Source organism: Pteropus medius, unplaced genomic scaffold (genome assembly GCF_902729225.1).
Source record: "Pteropus medius unplaced genomic scaffold, Ma_sr-lr_union100, whole genome shotgun sequence".
NCBI lineage: Eukaryota > Metazoa > Chordata > Mammalia > Chiroptera > Pteropodidae > Pteropus > Pteropus medius.
In genome coordinates this window covers 17582259-17602647 of record NW_024349802.1, presented here as the reverse complement: position 1 = coordinate 17602647, position 20389 = coordinate 17582259, and the positions used below count along the sequence as shown (strand labels likewise).

The 20389-nt window shown below is 43.7% G+C and overlaps 1 pseudogene; it reads left to right on the top strand.

The window, feature by feature from the left end:
- The first annotated feature begins 10974 nt into the window (after nt 1–10974).
- LOC120581695 (uncharacterized) lies at nt 10975–11093 on the top strand (annotated as a pseudogene).
- The last annotated feature ends 9296 nt before the right edge of the window (nt 11094–20389 follow it).

The following is a 20389-nucleotide window of genomic DNA, read 5'->3' as shown; positions in this document are numbered from 1 at the left end:
GAAATCATGTTATATGTGGCCTTTTATGTCTGGCTTTCTTCACTTAGCATATTTTCAAGGTTAATCTATGATACAACACATATCAGTATTTTATTCTTTTTTATAGCCAAATAATATCCCATCGTATGAATAGGCTGTATTTTGTTTACCCATTCGTCAGCTGAGGGATACATGGGTTGTTTCCACCTTTCGTTTATTGTGAACGGTGTCGCTGTGAACATGTGGGTATAAGTTTTTGACTGAACACCTATTTTCAGTTCCTTTGGATACGTATTTAGAAGTGAAATTGCTGGGTCAAATGGTCATCCTATGTTTAACTTATCGAGGAAACACCAAACCATTTTCTACAGTGGCTGCACCATTTTACATTCCTACCAGCGATGTGTAAAAGTTCTTATTTCTCTACATCTTTGCCAATACTTGTTTTATACACTTTTGTTTTGTTTTGTTTATTATAAACTTCTTAGTGCATATGAAGTGGTACCTGATTGTGGTTTTGATTTATATTTCCCTGATGACTAATGACTAATGATATTAAGCATCTTTTCCTGTGCTTGTTGACTATCATCTTAACCATTTTTAAATGTGCAGTTCAGTGGCATTAAATGCATTCATAATGTTGTGCTACCGTTACTACTGTCCAACTCTAGAGCTCTTTTCATCTTATAAAACTGAAACTTTATACCCATTAAGCATTAACTCCTCATTCTTCCTTCCTCCCAGCCCTCGACAACCACCATTCCACTTTCTGTCTTTATGATTTTGACTACTCTAAGGGATGCATAGAAGTGGAATCAGACAGTATTTGTCTTTTTGTGACTGGTTTATTTCACTTAGCATAATGTCCCCAAGTTTCCTCCATGTTGTAGCATATGTCAGAATTGTCTTCCTTTTTAAGGCTGAGTAATGCTCCATTGTATGTATATACCACATTCTGCTAATCCATTCATCCATCAATGGACACTTAGGTTGTTTCCACATTTTACCTATTGTGAATAACGCTGCTATGAACATGAGTGTACGCATATCTCTTTGAGACCTGGTTTTCAATTCTTCTGGGTATATATTTAGAGGAAGAATTGCTGGATCATATGATAATTCTATTTTTATTTTTTTAAGGAACAGCCATACCGTTTCCACAGTGGCTATATATACCATTTTACATCAACACTACACAGGGGTTCTAATTTCTCTGCACACAACTTTTTAAACCAAGTGTTTTAACTTAACATATGGGCATCTTTCCAATTCAGTGGTATAGAATGTTACCAAATCATTTTATAGCACTTTATGAATATACTACAATTTGTTTCAACAATCCCTTAATATCGGCTATCTTCATTATTTCAAGTTTTTAACTATCACAGATAAGAATGCAATGAGCTTCATTATAATGTACATATTTGTGCACTTAGCCAATTATTTTCTTTGGATAAATTCCCAGAAGCAAACTTATTGGGTCAAAGGAAAGGCATATTTTTAAAGCTTGGGTGAATGCTGCCAAATTGCCCTCCAAAAATGTCCCATTTTGAACAGCAGAAAGAGGTGCCTATTCTTACTCGGGGTCCAAATGGCTTTTCCTCAACATCATTTCCAGAGAAACAATGGAAGGGTCCTGACATGCTCCTTCTCAGGGCAGAAACCTTGAACAAGATAGTCACAGTCCCATTCAACAGAGAAGTCCTACTCTCAGATCCGGAAGGGCCCTTGGCAAATCTTTATTGGAATTTTTATTATAAAGACAATTTGTCTGTTTTGTTTTGTTTTGTTTTTCCATCTGTTATTTGTCTATTTCTTCCTCTAGGCTATAAGTTGCATGTGGCCAGGGATTGTGTCTGGCTCGCTTACTGTGAATATCAATGTCTTGTAAAGGGTTCATTATCATTAGGATAAAGTACAAGACAGCTTACCACAAGCTAAAACTCTGAGAATAGGAATGGTGTCTGTCGCTGCCTTTTGTGTCTCCTATGCTAGCACTGTCTCTGGCATGTAGTGGCTGCTCAGTAAGTATTTGTTGAATGATTCAATGAAAGTACCCGGCTCTAGAGTGTCGATGGTAGTAACAGATCTGAAAACTTCCAGTTTAGTGCTCTTTCTGCCCACTACACCCTCTTACTCGCTTTTCTTTTAATGTTTTATACTGGATTTCTGTCTTTATGTTCCCTTGGTTTCTGCCTGTCAGCGAAGCCAGATTTCTGTGGCCAAAAACCAGGCATGGGACATCAGCTGTTTGCAGCCCTGAAGTTCCATTTAACATTCTCGAATGACTTTTCAGTGGTGAGGACCAGGAAGGGGGATTTCCCCATGCGTGTCCAGCTCTGGCCTATCTGTGCCCCCTTTGCCTGGATGCTATTCTGTGGGCTGGAGTCAGCACGAAAGCTATTTTTGACTAAGTGGCTACCTAATCTTACATAACCCTCAGCGATTCAGGCCAAGGTCATTCAGCTTAGTGCATGAAAGACACTTCAGAGATAGTGATTTTCCCTTCCCCAGAGCCCTTCCTGAGACCCGGAGCTGGGAGGGTAGTGTCGTGATGGTGGCTCCAGGTCTCCACTGCAAAGCCCACGTAAGACCTTCTGAGCATAGCTTGACTTCTGTAACAAGCCCCCAGAGAATTCTCCAAATATCTTCTTCCTCAATATCTTTAGCACTTGGATAGAGTTACAAATCCAGGATGCAGGTTGTCGGGATCCTTGTTCCCCCCACACATACATCTGGTCCTGTTTCTTCCACTAACGTGAAGGTGCATGAGGAAGACCTTTGTCACTCCTATGGGAGAAGTGATAGGCCCACATTTTAATCTCAATTTTGTTTTATTGGAAAAGAGATAGAAGGATATTCAAAGTCCTTTCCTATCTCATTGGCAAGCCCTTAGCCAAAAGCCTGACATATAACAGCTGCTCACTAAATGCTTAGTGAATGGAATTCACCACCTGCTCCCTCAGACCTGCCACACCCAACTACCTGCCAACTCCGAGTCCTGCTGACTCTGCACCTTTGCTAGGCTGTTTTCCTCACCTGATAATCCCTTCACTGCATATTTTGCCTTCAGGGCCCAGTTCCAAGCCGGATGGAATCGGCTCAAGACCACCTTTCAAGATCCCATTAAACAGAATGTGTTATTCTTTGGTTTATATTTGCCTAGCATGCTGCTCGCACTTCTGTTTTGAGCTTTTCATAACATAACTGGTTATGCACTCATCTGTTTCTTCTGCCAGACTGTGATCTTCTTGAGGGCAGGGTCTGGCCCTTCATCATCTCTGTATCTCCTACACATACCGCTGCGTGGCACTTATTGAGCCCCTTGTAAATATCCATTTGTTGGATGAATGAATGACTGGAGACACAAATGAAGTCTGCAGGTCACAGAATCATTTGCGTTTTAAATCTAACATGGGCTGGCTGAAGGCAAGAGACATGAACGATAACCCCTTGATTTAACATTCCAAATGTTGATGATGTTGATATAGCTCTCTCTTAAAAAAAATGTAATCCCAAAAATAATTGTTATTCATTGTAGAAAACACAGCACAGCCACAGGAAAATCACTTTTAACATTTTAGTATATCTTTTCAGACTCCTTTTTTCTATTGTACCCTCTGCCCCCACCCTGTATTTTTACAGAAATGAGACCTCATTACACTTACTGTTTTGTAACCCATTTCCTTTAACAATAGGTAGAGGATAACGGCAATTATTGGCCCAGTTCCCTTTCCGAGGAAATGATGTTCTTCTCTGTTTAATTCAGGAGCACTCATATTAGGTCAAGGAGACCCCTCCCCTGGTTTTAGTTGATTGGTCCAGAGGCAGGTCTTGACTCCAAATGGGCCAATCACAGTATGTCACTGCTCTGCTCACGTTGATGGGTTTTGATTCAGATACTTGACCTAAGGTGGCCGTTTTACTGCTTGCTTGGGACTTCTGGATTTAGGGCTAAAGACAGCTTCAGGTGGACTCTTTTCTGTGTCCCAAACCTTTTTCCCCATTATATGGTCTGCAGGAAGAAAGAGAGTCTGGCATGAGAAAGGAGAGGCAAACATGGCAGATGGAGAGGGAATGCTGGACCTGAGTGCAGACGCCTGCTGTCTTAAGGTCTATCCACGCTGTGGTCCTTCTCAAACCTTTGTTGTCCAGCTCTCCTTCAGATTCCATGAACCAACGAATTCTTCCTCTACTTTTTTCCATTTCAAGATAGATTTCTGTCACTTGCCACTGAACAGCTCCTAACATACACACGTGTCATGAATGTAATTCCATGCCAGTAACACACATGCACAACATCATTTTTAATGGTGGCAGGGTATTGTCTCGATTTCTACTTTTAACCAATCTCTTGTGGTTGGATATCTGGATTATTTCCATTTTTTCACTGTGATGAGCAGTGCTCTTGTAGACACCCTCATATCACTGTTCACACTGTTGACACTGTCATTAGATGTCTTCACGAGATTACATTATTTCATACTGAGTTGGCCCCAGTGAGTTTGACTCTAATTAGTCTTTTGCAAGGGGTCGGGAGTGTTCAGGGTTTGGCTCTCATTTGCCTATACTATGTCCAAGTATTGTGTTGAAAAAAGTAGGTATGGGGTCAATCATGGTCATGAGCATTTTCAGGGGATTTCGTAAACACAAAGACAGGTCCCTGAGTGCATAGTAGACACCGGGTCTCCCAGCTTCAAGGTCAATGGCTGAGTCCCGAGGGTTTATCCCAGAAGGCGAGGGAAGAACATGGCTGTGAGAACACATTTGGCACCTGATCCCAGGGAGTAGGGCACAGTCCTCAGTCCGGGAGGTCACGGGACAAATCAGTCAATAGTCTCTATGCTGAGCACTGTGCTCAGTGTCAGGTTACAGGGGACAAGAAGGCAGACACAGTCCCCACGACTCTGGAGCACGCGGTCTGGCGGCACAGACAGAAGCTGAGTGTGCACTACCACGAAGAGGAGTGAGGGTCGCCCTGGGTAATGCCTGGAGCCTTGGGTGGACGGGTCAGCAGCTCGTCCAGTTCTGAGACGTGAAAGATGCGTAATGATAAGCCCAGGCAGAGGAAACAGGCGATGAAAAGGCCAAGAAATAGGCAAAATGGAGAGCATTCAGTAGATAGAAAGGCCCATGTGGCTTGAACATGGAGAACTCGGTCAAAAGAGTGAAAGATGAGGCTGCAGAAACTGTAAGACCTCCTCCTGGCCAGGCCTCGTGGCTGATGCTAAGAACTCTTTCCAGAGAGCAATGGGGAGCTTTGGAGGGTCCAGCAGGTTTGGAAAAGGGGTGATCCGTGGTCTGCAGGGGGAGGCAGAGAGAGATTGAATCGAAAAGGAACAGGGCCCATGTTTCTGGCACTTGTGGTCTGTTCTAGGGGCCGGAGGATGTCTAAAAGTTTGTCCATTCCACTTAGGTCTCAGGCCTTTGAGTTCAGCCCCTGGGCAGTGAGAGCCAAATCCAGGTACTGGACCAGCCTTCTCATCACTGTTGCGGCCTTCTGCAGGTCAGCCCAGCTTCTATCCCAGGGTCTGCTCTTTTAATAGATAAATACAATACTTCACATATAAGCACACACACAAATATATCTCTACTTTTGACATAAAGGAACAACATGCCTCCCACCCCCAGCTTGCTTCCCATACAAGAATCTTTGTTATGAAATTAAGTGGTAGGACATAATGGAACTGAAAGTGCTTGTAAAAGGAAAAAGGGTTAGAACAGTGGCTTTCGATTTTTCTTTCCCTTAAGCAGAAGTCTTCTTTTCAAATTAAACCTTCTTGTACATCTCATAGTCATCTGCTCCCACAATATCATCTTTGGAAACATCTCGAAGTATCCGTGTCCAAAACGAAGGCCTCGGATTCTGCCATCTTCTTCAAATCTGCTCTCCTTCACCTTCTCCACCTTCGTTCCGACACCTCCTCCTACCCAGGTGTTCATGCTAGAAGCTGGGGAGGAGCCCTCTTGCCGCCCCCGTCCCATGCTCACAGGCCACCATTCTCCCCACCGTCACCAGTCCTGCGAACCAACCACCACTCACCTGGATTTTGCCATAGCCCTATGTCATCTCCCCGAGACTGCACTTGCCCCTTTCCAGTTCAATGCTCAGATACAGGTCAGAGTGGAACATACAACAGAGTCGTGCACAAATCATAAGCAGTAAGCTTGATGAGTTTGCCTAAAATGAACACACCTGTGTAACCAACACCGAGACCAAGAAGCAGAACATCATGAGCATCCCAGAAGCCCCTGTATGTCTCTTTCTGCTCACCCTCATTTCTTCCCCAGATAACCACTATCCTGACTTCTAACACCATAGATTAGTTTCACCTGATTTTGAACGTTAAATGCATGGATTAATTGAATATATAGTACATGTGAAATATATAGTATATGTGAAATCCATCCACATATATGATATATGTGAAATCCATCCACATTTTTATGTGTGGTTTATTCATTTTCATTGCTGTATAGCATCCCATAGTCTGACTATACCATATATTCAGTTGAGTGCTCAGAGACAGTTGAGCAGTTTATCATTTGAGGCTATGACAAAGAGTGTAGTTATCAATATTTTTGTCTTTGGTGCACATAAGGATGCATTTTTGTTGTGTACCTACTTAGGAGTAGAATCGCTTCATCCTAAGATATGCATATATCCACAGAGCGATATTTTTAAAGCATGATCAGATTGTAGCATTCTCTTGCTTACATCCTTTATGGCTTCCCCTTGCCTTGAGAATCAAGCTGAGACTTTTTATCTCAAACCACATAAGCCTTGCATACTCTGGCATCCCTTACCTCTGCCTCCCCACCTCGAACATTGTGCAGACTACTTTCCTGCCATATTGACCTCCTATTCCATTCTCAGAGCTTGCCTAGGAGCCCACCCACTTGAAATGCCACTATTTCCAACTGGCTGAGTCCTGCCTATTCTTTACATATCTGGTCAAAGAGAATTTTCTCAGAAGGGCCTCTCCTAATCCCCCAATCTAAAAGAGCAATCGCCATTACTGTCTCTCATTGCACAGCTCATAATTGCACTTAACTACGGTTTGGAATTGGCTGGTTAATGACTGCCTCATCCAGTAGACTGTAAGCAATGATTGACTGACATTGTCATGTCCACTGCTGGATCTCCAACACCCTGAACTAGGCAGGAACTTAGTAGGTGCTCAGTAAATATAAATGTGATATAGAGAGTGGATAAGAACCAAGACCTTGAAGTCACACAGGGACCAGGGTGCAAATCTTGGCTCCATTACTCCCTACTCTTATATCTTTAGGCAAGTTACCTAAGTTCTCTGGGCCTCAGTTTCCTCCTCTGTAAAACAAGGATAATCCTCCCAGCTTCTCAGACAGGTTGGAAGGACAGGGTGAGCATATTTGTATGTATGCTGCCTACAGTGTTGGACAAATGGTAAGTGCTATTTAAGCAGTGGCTTTCCGTGGACCAGCTCATGGAAGCCTCACCACAATCCTGGGGCAGACATCTCATAAATGAAGAAATTAAGAAACCAAGGCCCAGGGAGATTAAATATTTTGCCCAATAATTCTGGATCCAGGTCCTAGGCCCTTGTCCACTACAGTACCGGTGGGAGCATGTGAAAGATCAAAAAAGACAGAGGAAAGGGCAGGGGTGGGCTCCTGACAGTCAACAGCCCCGTCCACCCCAACCCCCTTGACATCCATTCATCCCCATGAAGCCCGAAGGCTAGGAGCACAGTATGAAAACCATCGAGTTACACAAACATCCGTGGTTATTAATAGCTATGAAGGAAAAAATAGAAAGATCTGATTACATACAAATTTTAAACTTCTATATAACAAAAGACACCACAAGCAAGGTCAAAAGATAAATGAGAGTGAGGGAGAAAATATTTAAACTTATATAACAGAACTTTACTATCCCTGGGATGAACATGCTCCTGCAAATGAACTGAAAAAATACAAGTGACCCAATGGAACATGGGCAAAGACTGTGAACAGTGCACAGAAAAGGAAATGAAAATGGGCAACGAACATGTATAAATAGAGAAATGAAAATTAAATAATGAGCTCCCATATGTCTCCTAATATTGGCAAAAAATGAAAAACATTGGTAACATTCATAGCTGATAAAAGTATAAGAAAACTACTTCCACACCCATTGTTGGGCTCTACAAAAATTAATTACATTCTCTTAAAAAAATTTTCGCAAAATATTATGACCAAAAAAATGTGTGACAACTTTGAGAAATGGAAACAATAATAGATAGTAAGATAGAGAGATAGATGATAGATGGATGGATGGATAGATAGATAGATAGATAGATAGATAGATAGATAGATAGATAAATGGACAGAATAGTCATTGCAACAGTTTTGTAATAACAAGAATCTAGAAACACTGTGATTGCATCATCACAGGTGCACATTATATAGCTGTAAGGCAAATGGGATAGACCCATGTATGACAACCTTATATGAACTGCAAAAAAGGATGTTAAAGAATAACGTTTATGGTCTAATTCCATTTTAATAGAAAATGAAACAAACACACCCAAATCACCCCAAACCCTTGTTTAAGCAAAGAAAATTGTAGGGAAATCAAATTTCTAATTACAGTGTGTCCAAGGAGTTAAACCGATGGTGTTAGTTTTGCCTCAGATACATCTAAAAATTTGAATTGTTGCCATAGTCATGCACTTTATTAAAAAATTCATAAATAAGCCCTGCTCCTTAATAATGACTTACTTTGTTACCTGCCTGTCTAGTCTTGTAAAACCTTCTCTGCTTCAATACCTACCTAGCCTCAGATCCTACAAATAAGCTGCTGGTCTGGGAGAAGGTGTTAATTGTCTTCTGATTAAACTCTTAGCTTGCTTTGCTGCTCAGCCTTCCAGGAAGAAGACACTTGTTTTTTATTATTATTATTATTATTATTATTATTATTATCATCATCCTCATCATCAGTATTATTATCAGTATTATTATTATAAAAATAAACATATGTTTTGAATATGCAACACATGCACATGGTAGAAAATTTTAAATGAATAAAAGAATGTATAATGAAAAGTGAGTTTTATTCTCTTCCCAGTATCCTAACACCCAGTTCTACACCAGTTTCTTGTGTATCCTTTCAGATATTCTAGGTGGATACTAGCAGATACATGTATATATTCTTTTTTTTAAAACACAAATGCTGTACATAATGTCTATACACACCAATAAATTCGTTCATATGGAAGTTGCTCGATCTGGGCCAGGCACTAGATTAAGATCCTTGCTCTCACCCAGCTGACCGTCTAGTGGGAAAGAAACAAATTATGTAGAAGAAAAAAAATAATAGAAGAAAATGAACAAATATCAGATGATGGAATATGCTTTGGAGAAACTCATTCTCAGTTAAGAGAAGGAGGCAGGGGAAGAAGTAGAAAGGGGAAGGGCAGGGAAGAGAGGGACCTATTTTAGATGGAGAAGCCAGGGAGGATCTTCAGGAGGCGACATTTAAGCTAAGAACTAAATGACAAGAAGGAGCAAATGTTCCCGGTTTCCTTGCTCTGATGACCTTCCAACGAGAGATTCCACGGGCAGAGTTTCAGCTTGAGCACAGTGGAGAGAGAGGAGGGCGGGCTCTGAAGTCTTAGAGACATGTGTTCATATCTCAGTTTTACCATTGAAAAATGGGTGAGCCTTGGGCAAATTATTTAAGCTCACTGTGCCTCAGTTTTCTCATCTGTAATATGAGGTTTTATAAAAATAGTCCCAACCTCATCGGATCACAGTGAGGATTAAATGGGTTTAATAACATGGGTTTAATAATGTGGGTTGCCCAGGCTGGCACATAGTGATCAAAAAATGATGTTAGGTAAAGAATTCTTAGACAAAAGTCAAAAGTATGATATGTAAAAGAAAACTGATAAAAAATTTCCTTCATCAAAGTTAGAAATGTTTGCTCTGCGAAAGAAAATGTTAAGAGGATGAACAGACAGGTTATAGTTTGGGAGAACATATTTGCAAATCACACATCTGACAAAAAGCTGATATCTTGAATATAAAAAGAATTCTCAAAACTCAACGGTAAGAAAACAAACAACCCAATTAAGAAATGGACCAAAAACTTGACCAGAGGCTTCACCAAAGAAAATAGATAATGGCAAAAAAGCACGTGAAAAGATATTTAACAGCATTAGCTATTAGGGAAATGCAAAATAAAGCCATGATGAGAACCGCTATAGACCTATTAGAATGGCTTAAAAATGAAACCAAGCAAAACTCTGACAATACCAAATGCCGACAAGATAGAGAGAAACTGCGGCCCTTATGCATGGCTGATGGGAATGCAAAATGGTACAGCCACTCTGGGAAACAATTTGGCACGTTCTTATAAAGCTAAACCTACACGACTCAGCAATCTCATCCCTAGGAGATTACCCTTGAAAAATGAAAACTTATATTTATATAAAACCCTGTACACAGATAGCATCTCTATTCATAATTGCCCCAAACGAGAAGCAACCCAAATGTCTTTCAAGGAGTGCAAGGAGTGAACAGATAAACTGTGGTAAATCTATACTACTAGAGAGTTATCAGCAAAAAAAAAAAAAAAAAAAGGTACAAACTACTGATACACGCAACAACTGAATGAACAGGAAAGAAGCCGGTCTCAAAAGGTTACATACTACATGATCCCATTTATATGACATTCTTGAAAAGACAAAGCAATGGAGAGCAGATTGGTTGTTGCCAAAAGGTAAAGCTGGGGGAAGGGTACGACTACAGAGGAGCAACTCAGGGTGGTTTTTGGGCTGATGGAATTAATTTGTATCCTGATCGTGGTGGTTACACATATCTTAAAAATCCATAGACATGTACACGAAAAAGTCAAATTTACTGCACGTTAATTTAAAAAATAAAAAAAATTGAAAATGATCGATGTCATCATTATAAGTCCAGTCCCTCCTCCCTCGTTTTTCCTCATTCTCCGCAACTAGAAACTCCTTAGTCTACGGCCATGCCACCCTGATCGTGCCCTATCTCATCTGATCTCGGAAGCTAAGCAGGATTGGGCCTGGTTAGTATTTGGATGGGAGACCACCTAGGAGTACTAGGTGCTGTAGACGTTAAAAAAAAAAAAAAGAAAGAGACTCCTTAAGGAAGAGACACTTCTACCCCTAAATATTTGAAGGCATTCTTAATAACTTGGCTTTGTTACTATGCATACAAAGGTGATACATTTTTGTCGAAAAGAAAGGAAGGGAGGGAAGGCAGGAGGAGGAATTCAATCATTACAGAAATATGTAAGGTAGAAAGCAAAAGCCTGCAGGAATCCCACCCCTCAGAATTCACCGCTGGGAGAAGCTGCCACCAGAACCATTTCAAAGCAATTTTATACAGTTGTTTCTTCACAAGTTTCAGAACTCATACTGTGGGATTTACTCTGATTGATTGCTCAGGAAAACATGGAGGGCTCTGGGGAGACGACCTTGAAAGGTTAACATCCTGGATGCCAGCCCATCCTCACATCAAGTCAAAGCATTTCACAGTTGGATGGAGTCTTAGGGTGATCTCGTTCACTAAAGGTCATCCAGTTCCTTCCTGCACCTCTCTGCCACCACCCCCAACAAGGAAGGCTCTGTATTTCATGGCAGCCTCTTCCCCACACCCTGCCCTCCTCTTCTGTGCCCCAGCTGCCACTTCCCATTCAGCTCGCTCCATCTGCATTCACTGTTTGGATCATTCAGTCAGCGTTCAACAAATAATTCATCTGTTCCTGCCTTCCTTCGTTCAAAAATGCTTACTGAGTATCTAATATGTGCCAAGTGCTGTACTAGGGTACAAGAGTACCTTGGTGAACAAGATCCATACAGCTCCTGCCCTCCTGGAGCTTCCATTCTAATCAGAGTAGATGACAACTGACCACACAAGGATTCTAACATGTATTTCAATAGCAACTGTGCTAAAGCCTAGAAAATGGGAGTACGTGGTGTGGTGAGAACAAATCTGGACAGGACAGGCCATTAAGTTGGGACCTGCAGGATGAGCAGGAGTTGGCCCAGATCAGGGAAGACGGAAGGGCATGAGAGGTGGAGGGAATCACACATGCAAAGGCCTCGGAGGTCAGGATGGCTCATGTGTATTATGGAGACCGACAGGAGCTGGGATGACAGCAGTGGACAGGGCACAGTGACAGCTCTCTAGGGAAATGTTTTGGGGACTTTTGCCACTGGCTTCGTGCCCTCCCTTGCTCTTTCTCTTAAAGTCCTGCACTTGAAACAGAATGCTCCCTGTAGAGGCTCCAGGTATGTGATCTGGAGTCAGACTGATGTAAAGCCATCAGACCTGGGCTCCATCACTCACTATGTGTGTGCAAATGAGCAAAAACTTAATCTTTCCATGCCTCATTTTCCCACCTATAAAATGGGTATGAAATTATAACATGTGAGGATTTAATGGGATAATCCACAAACAGTCACGTAAAATCATGATCACAATGCTTGGTACTTCAGCAGTGCTCAGTTCTTGATAGCTAGTGTTGTTGCTATTAACATTGTTAGAGGTACAAGGGTGCTGACCCTGGAGGTGCAATCTCTGTATCGTCAAATATGGAGTTAACATAGAGCCAGGGATTCCTATAGACAGAAGCCCAAGCAGTGACTCCATTGGAATGATATTCTTTGAATCCATCAAGTAGGTTTTGGTTGTGGCCCTGCATTTGTCAGTGACACAGTCTGGAAAGTAGAGAACAGCTAAGACCCAGGAAGGTTCCTTAGTTGACAAATGGGTACTGATAGATGACATCAGCCCACCGCCACCCCCACCTCCTGCCCTAAAGGCTGGACTCTGGTCCAAAGGATTCCAGCGATGCTGTCAGTAATGAGAGCCCCACAAAGTCCTCTCTGGGCCGAGGAGTCACGGGTTCTGCCTTCCCAGAAAAGCACCTTTGCTCCAGTGGGAGCATGCCTTTGGACTGATAAAGACTTGCTGTGTCCAGTTATGGGTAGGAATATTGCAAGGGGGTGAAGCTATTTTTTGCCACATGCTCTATCTCTTGGGCAGGCACAGTGACATTGCTTGGGATCCAAATAGCCCCAGCCATAGAAGGTCATGGAGCTGAAGGCTAGAAGGCCTAGCTCTCAAAAGGCCAGGTTGGGGTGGGGGAATTATTTGCATCACTAGTTGGGGTCTTGGGACCTTTAAGTGTCATCCTTCTATTCCCTAGCCCAGCTCCAACCCACTGTCCACAACGTCTGTTGAACTGATTTCTCTGGGCCCAGAGTCTGGTGGCAACCGTCTATTTTTAGCCTATGATTCCCCAAGAATGCGGGTGGGCCCCTGTAGAGCAGGGGGAGGGAGGAGGATGGAGCAAGAGGAACTTCAGGGCCTGGAGGGCCAGAGAGGACACGGCCCAGCCCAAGCCCCTTAGCTCAGCCTTTTGACAGCGTGCTGTTAGGCATAGAGCCAAGTCCTCTGCCTTACTGGCCCATCCCAGCTCGGGACCACCCCAGCTCATGTCCCCGTGTTCCCCTTTTCTTCATCCCTAAAGGCCCTAGAGACACTGAGTTTTCTATTCCACTTTCTAGCCACCCCCATGCTCCTGGTCCCTTGGGGCTCTGGTACACATCCAAAGTGGGTATGGAACAGAACTCCTCAACACCCGCTTTTTTCTGCCTTTGAAGAGTGTCCCAGGCCTAACCTCTTGAGCCTGCCTGGCACCAGAGGAAGCACTTAAACATGTACAGATGGAAGGATAGATTTCACTGCTTCTCCCTATAGGCAAAAGGACTGAATAATGGAAGAGCCAGTAAGGGGAAGTTCTAGGAGTTTAGAGCTTTACGAAATCCTTAAGTCATTGTCCCTAGTTGCTAGTTCCTGTCTCTTTTCTGAGAAGCTCCCTGGAGCACCCCTGGCCTCATCTTTGCCTTTTCAATTCCTTCCACCTTCAGCCTTCCCTTGACCCTCTTCTGCAGGATATCCAGGCCCTGCCCCACAGCCTGCATGAGAGTCCAGCAAAAGGGAAATCTGGCTGAGGTGGATCCAATCCTGGCTCCACCACATACTAATTGTGTGATCCAGGGCAAAACACCTTGCCCCCTGCAAGAAATGGTAGAGCTCTCTTGTGGGGTTGTGGTGAGGACTAGCAAGAGCGCATGTAAAATGACTAGCACACAGTAGGCGTTTAATGAATGGCGGTTGTTGTTTTATTATCAATAAATAAATGGCACAGAAAACCAAGTCTTATTCTTTTGTACTGTACCTGATCATTCTTCATATTTATAGAGTGCTTTAATATTTTGTAAAGCACTTACACGTCCATTAGCTCATCTAATCCTCACACAACTCCTTGAGAAGGGCTAAGCATTATTACGTGATTATTATTCCCATTATACAGATAAAGACTCTCATGCTCCAGAAAAACATGGATGGGTCTTGCTTGCCATTGTGATGTCAATGCCCAACGCGGGGCCTAGAACAGAGTAGGTGCTCAAAACAAAACAAAGCAAAACCCTTTTGAAGGTATGGTCTACAGGACTGTGGTCTATATAATCCTATATGCCATGTACTCACATCTGGGACTTTGGTTTCTCCTGCTGGAAGCTAAGTTTCAGAGAGAAAATGGGCCTGTGCATGTGTAGTCATGAAAAGCAAATCCCAGAGAAAATGAGAAGGATTCCAGAGGAGAAATTAAATTTTCCTCTAAATTGACACCATAGAGAAGACTCTGCTGCATTAGAAAGAGCTGGGATGGGGTGGGTGAAAAGGTAAGAGAAAATTAAAATACGCACGATCCCTTTTTAGGTCAAAAATCATTTTACTAATTTAAAGACATAAAAACGTATTATGTATAAGTCGATTTTTACTGCGAATTATCACAATCTGCATGTTCCACTGCAAAGTATAATCCTCGTTGTCAGGCAATAATTAAAAACTATGGTTTACTTTTAATTTATTGAATTAAAAAAAAACAATGGAGCTATAGCTGTTAAATTTTAGAGAATCTCCTTAATTTGTTGAGGAGAAGAAGCATCAGTCACCTACCCTTGACTTCCATAACACCTCTGATGCTGTGGAATTTAAGGTTTATAAAGAGAGACCAAGCATCTTTAAGAAAGTTTCCAAAACCATGTAGAAAGAAAAAGCCCAACTCACTGATGACAGTAATTGTCTCTTAGAACTTATCATTGTAAGTGTACATTTTGTTTTCTAATGACAGTAAATCACATTTTTTCCTCAGAATAATTTACAGTGCTTTTAGATTCTTGCAATCTAAAATAAAGCTGACATTTATTGAGCTTCTGCTCTGTAGTAGCCACTGTTCTAAGCACTTTCTGTGAATTCATTCATTTACTCCTTCTAACAGCCCCACAACATAGGTACTTTTATTATCCCCATTTTACGGATGAGAAAACTGAAGTTCAAGGAAGCGAAGTGACTTGCCTAAGGTCCCAGGGCTACCAAGAGGCAGAACCAGGATTTGAACCCAGATTGAGAGCAATGCAGTAGATGGTTTGGTAGGAAAATTAGGTTCTAGTCATCCCTACTCACTTAGCCAAGTTACCTTCTCAAGTGGACTAGGGCAAACTCCCCTCCTCCAGCCTCATCATCCCATCAGACCATGTGAACCTTCCCAGATCCTGCTCTAACGAGAACCCTTTTGTGACTTAGGTGGCTGATAAAAGCAAACCAATACTCCTAAAGTATTGCTTTAGACTTCTGAACTCGGAGCAATTTTAAACTCTTTAAGCTTTCGTTTTAAAGGAATTCTTTCGTTAATCTGTAGATGACGAGGTCACAGGGGCAAGAAAAAGCCAATAATTTCTTCCCGACTCCACATTTCTCAGTCATGCTGAAACTAGTCTGTCCGGACCCTTGTAAGGAAGCAGAAGAATCAGATCATACTCTGGGCCTTCCTACTTGTTTATTCAACCCTTACTGATGGAGGCTGGACCCTGTGAAAGGTGTGGGATCTCCAGGAGAGCAAAGCTCTGTCCTCACTCGGCTTACCTTCTAGTGGCAACAACTGACAATGAACAATGAATCAAAGAGATGGATTAACCTACTGTGACTGAGTACTTGGTCGGAAGGAAATCCTGTTTTTTGGTCAGACAATGCCAGTGTCCAGACAAGCTCAGGGCCTGGGGAGAGGGCAGGAGCACAACCGCCACCATCAGGACTAGAAATTTATAAGAGGAAACCCCCAAGCAGGGGGCACGGACTTCTCAGTCTTGCAACACTGGCAATCCCCCAGTGCACACAGTGGTCACTTCCCCTTGTGAACCCACGTTCAGTTGCCCTGCCCTCAGTGCCCGGGGAACTGTACTGAGCTGACACTAGTGACAGACTGATGTTCAGAACCTCCCTACGGATTGATTTTTACATATCACTTTGGGAGAGCAAAATCTACCTGGTAGTATTTGGACAACCTATCTTAAATATTTTACCATTTGGAGCGTTTTGTTTTTCAGGCTTGATTTCTTTGAGGAGCCAAAAAGCCATCCAGAATAAAATGGCACTAATGTCACCGCACACTTCTAATTCCTACCTTCAAAGCCAGTGGGAGGATCAGGGTGGATACCACCTCCTTTCGTGAGCCTGACACAAGGACTGTCCCGAGAGCCATCCCTCACTGTCCTGCACCTCAGAGTCCTGAGTCCTCTTTCTATCCATGATGTCAACCAGTCTTCGCGACAACTGGGAGAAGGCTGGGGGTTCTCACCCATACGTTCAGAAGCAGAACAGGTCATTTGTTTACACACGAGTTTGTGACCCCAAACCCCATGCTCTCTTTGCCATCGCGTGTTCCCAACCTTCTGTCATTCAAGTCCTCCCTCTGACTTTTACAGGTGACATATCCCTATGCCACCTGTACCTTTCTTTACTTAATCTTTTTTAAAGGTGGTCCATTTTTTCCCTTTAGCGTAAATGCCTTTGTTTAACGACGAAGCTTGATATCACTGCCCTAATTGGAAATCTGGTTTCGCTTACCCTAAATGGAAGGCAGCCATAGAGCGAAATGCAACGAAACGTCATCACCTCCCAGCTAGACACTGTTGCCTGCTGGAGTCTCCAAGCCTGAGGCCTGCTCTCTCTTTGCAAAAAAGGGAGAACAGCAAGTGTCAGAGGTGTTAAAGAGACCGGCACCCCACCGAGGCATTCTTCTTGAAGGTCTGAAGGGGAACTGAGGAAGGGTGAACTCTCTCCCTATGTGACAGAGTGCCGTGCCATGTCTGTGTGAGACACTGCCCACCGGTAGCTCCAGCCTCGCCCTTGGGGAAACCTGTAGTGTGGCACCCCTTCTTGGAAAGGAGAGGATGTTCCCTTGGCAACTCTCAAGTTGGTTCCCCCAAGCACCATCCCAACAGCCACCCTGACCTGTCTCAGAGGCCATCCTTTGCAAGTCCTTTTGTCTCTGCCTCCCCGCTGTGAAATCCCAGACTCCATCCCTAGCCACTCATGTCCTAGCACAAGGTCTTCCCTCTAGCTCACCTTCCGCCTCAGCCAGGCATCAGAGCTCTGCTTCTTCACTGCAACGCCCTCCGAAACACTCCCTCTGCTTCCTATTTCACCCCTTTGCTCTGTCTGCCAGGCTGAGCCCAGATGCCTTTCTGAAGCCCCGATCTGATCATGATGCTTCAGTGCTAACCCCCTCTTTGTCTCCCACCGCTCCCAGGATCACGATCTTCTTCCCTCGCAGGATTGTGAGGCCCAGCCCGCCCTGCCCTGCCCTGCCCACACATCTGCCAGCCTCCTTCCTCCCCACCTCCCGCCTCTAGCTCTAGGATCACGCCATGTCGGGACTTATTCGGTTCCTTACCAAGCTCTCCCTTACTTGGGAATTTCATAAACAATATTCCCTCTGCTTAGAACACTGCTTCACGCCATCACCCACACATTCTTCCTGCCTCAGCTTAAATGTCACTCTCTCCTCGCAGCCTCAGCTGCACTCCCTCGAGGCAGACCCCTCCTCTTTGATGCCCCTGGGCTTCTCCCATTCTTCGCACTCTGTTGGAATCACCTTTGTCTGTTTGCCACTCTAGAACAGTGCCCAGGACAGAAATACTTGCTGACTGAATGGGTTACCAATCCCTCCCCAGGCCCACTCTCCACCTGCCCTACCCTCTGTCTTCATCTTATTAAACGCCACCTCTCCCAGCCTCCATGCTCCAGGTCAATTGCAACCTTTCCAGAAGCCTCCTCTGTTCACTCCAGCCCAGATAGAATTAGCCTTCCATAGGACTCTGGTAGCACCTGTTTGTTTGTTAAATGAATGAATGGGACATATTATAAAAGGAGAGAGAGAAAAAAAAAAAACTATGTTATTTAAAACTCGAACTCACTGTATTGACTTCTGCTTTCTAAGATTGAGGCATAATTCCTATCAGTGGAAAAAATAGATCTCTAAACTATTTACTTCCTGGGAGAGGCTGGTGGGAAAAAGAGAGACAACAGGCTGAAATTACAAAGCCTGTTTTTGGTGTTTTTTTTTTTGTTTGTGTCGGTGGGTTTTTTGTTTGTTTTTGGTTTTTTTGTTTTGTTTTTGCAGTAAAGGTAAGATCTTAAAAAGAAGGCCTCTTTCAAAAAATTACTTGGTTTGGGGGAAAATAATAGTTTGCGCATGGTACAAATTTCACAATGCAGATGGCCTTTCCTTTGCACGTCATACTAGTGAATCTATGAATGTGCTTGGAGATAGGTAATGGGTGGGGGTGGAGAATCCATTGCTGGAAATGAGACAGTGGGGGAAACTGCATTCCTGGGGGAGCCCCCAGAGGTGGAAAAGTAGACTCTAAGGGTGAAGGACTAACCCTCCTAACGGAGGTGTGGGGCCAGTTAGGGGGGTGGCCAGGGAGGCGGTGTCAGGGCAGGGTGCCCTAGGACCTCCAGACCCAGGGCTGGCCAGCATTGAAGTTAGCATTGCTTACCTTATTGGCCACACCGAGCCATCAGAACAGTTTGCTACACTCATCCGTGCAGGGAGGATTTTGGAGGCAAACAAGAAAAGGTAGGTCTAGTTTCCCTGGAATCAAACAGCCCCAGAGAGAGTAGGAACCCAGGGCGTGGGGACACAGGGAGGACAGAGGCACCTGGGAACTTACGGAAACTCTGGGAGGGCTTCAGTCTTCCCACAGAGGAGGAATACAGCTCCAGCCAATTTTATTTAATCCCAAAGGACGTATGACCTCAGCTAACATTGGAGTTCCAAAGAGCTTTGCTTTAATATTATTGTCTTTTCTGACACTCTGCATTCCTGACTGGACGACAGGCTCCCCGCGGCCAGGGACTGGGGCTCACTTCTTCTTGTCCCACGCCTTACTCCCCCAGCCAGTAACAGTGAGCTCAGCACGGAATCCATTTTTGTGGCAGCCCGCGATATTCTCACTGAGAGAAGACTGCGACTGAATGATTTGTATGGACCCCCTTCAAACACATATGTGTGCACACGCACACATACACACACAGCACTTGGAAACATCCCAGGGGAGGGTGAAGGCACTGTCTGGGCTGCCAGGAGCCCGGGGCCCTAGCCTGATCCCCACTACTAATGTGCCACTTTGGGCAACCTTGGGGCAAAGCCCTTGACTTACTCAGCTTCGGTTGCCCACACCCTTCAATCAAGCTCAGGAACTACAAAGCAATCTTTATGGCTGTTGTACCGGCTAGATTGTAGAAAGTACAAATAAGGTCGTTTCTAAATAATTCCCAAACCGTTCAGATATGAAGGTTGTAATGGGCAGAGACTGGCATTGGCCGGCAAAGCAAGATTGCCAGAGGCCTTTGTAACCGCTTACTGTAGCTATACTGGTCTGGAACCGGCTCCAAGTCAAATACAAGGAGGAGGCTCAAACCCTGCCTCGTGGGCCGGGGCTGGCCGTCTTGCTGCCTCCACCAGAGAGATAAGAAGCAAAGACACAGAGAGGTTAACACAGTCACATAAACTATAGGGGAGTCAAGAAGTAACCCCACTAGGCCAATACCTAATTCCTGACTTCTTAAAGGCTCCAAGTTACTGAATTTCTGCCACACTGAGGTTTTCATTACCTTCCAGTGGGAAAAATAATGCTCCAAGTGATGCCACCATTATAATAACAGTGTAGGACTATCGGAGGCTTGGGGGCAGACTAGCTAGCCATTGGTCTCTTATGCTGGATATTTGACATTGTTCAGTTTAAATTTTTGGTTTTAATTATTTGTGAGTGAACCACAATGCTCGTGGCATGTACTGATGTGTCACTTTGTGGTGCGCAGACTTAAATCACAGCCCTGGGAGGCCGGTATACTGGAAATATTAACAGCCAGTAAGCCCAGCCTGCTGCCCAGCAGCTACATTCCAACATTGCTTCACTGGTGCCACTTGTCATATACCTAGAATTCTCAAGAGGTAATATAAAAAAAAATTGACTTTCTATAAAATATGGTT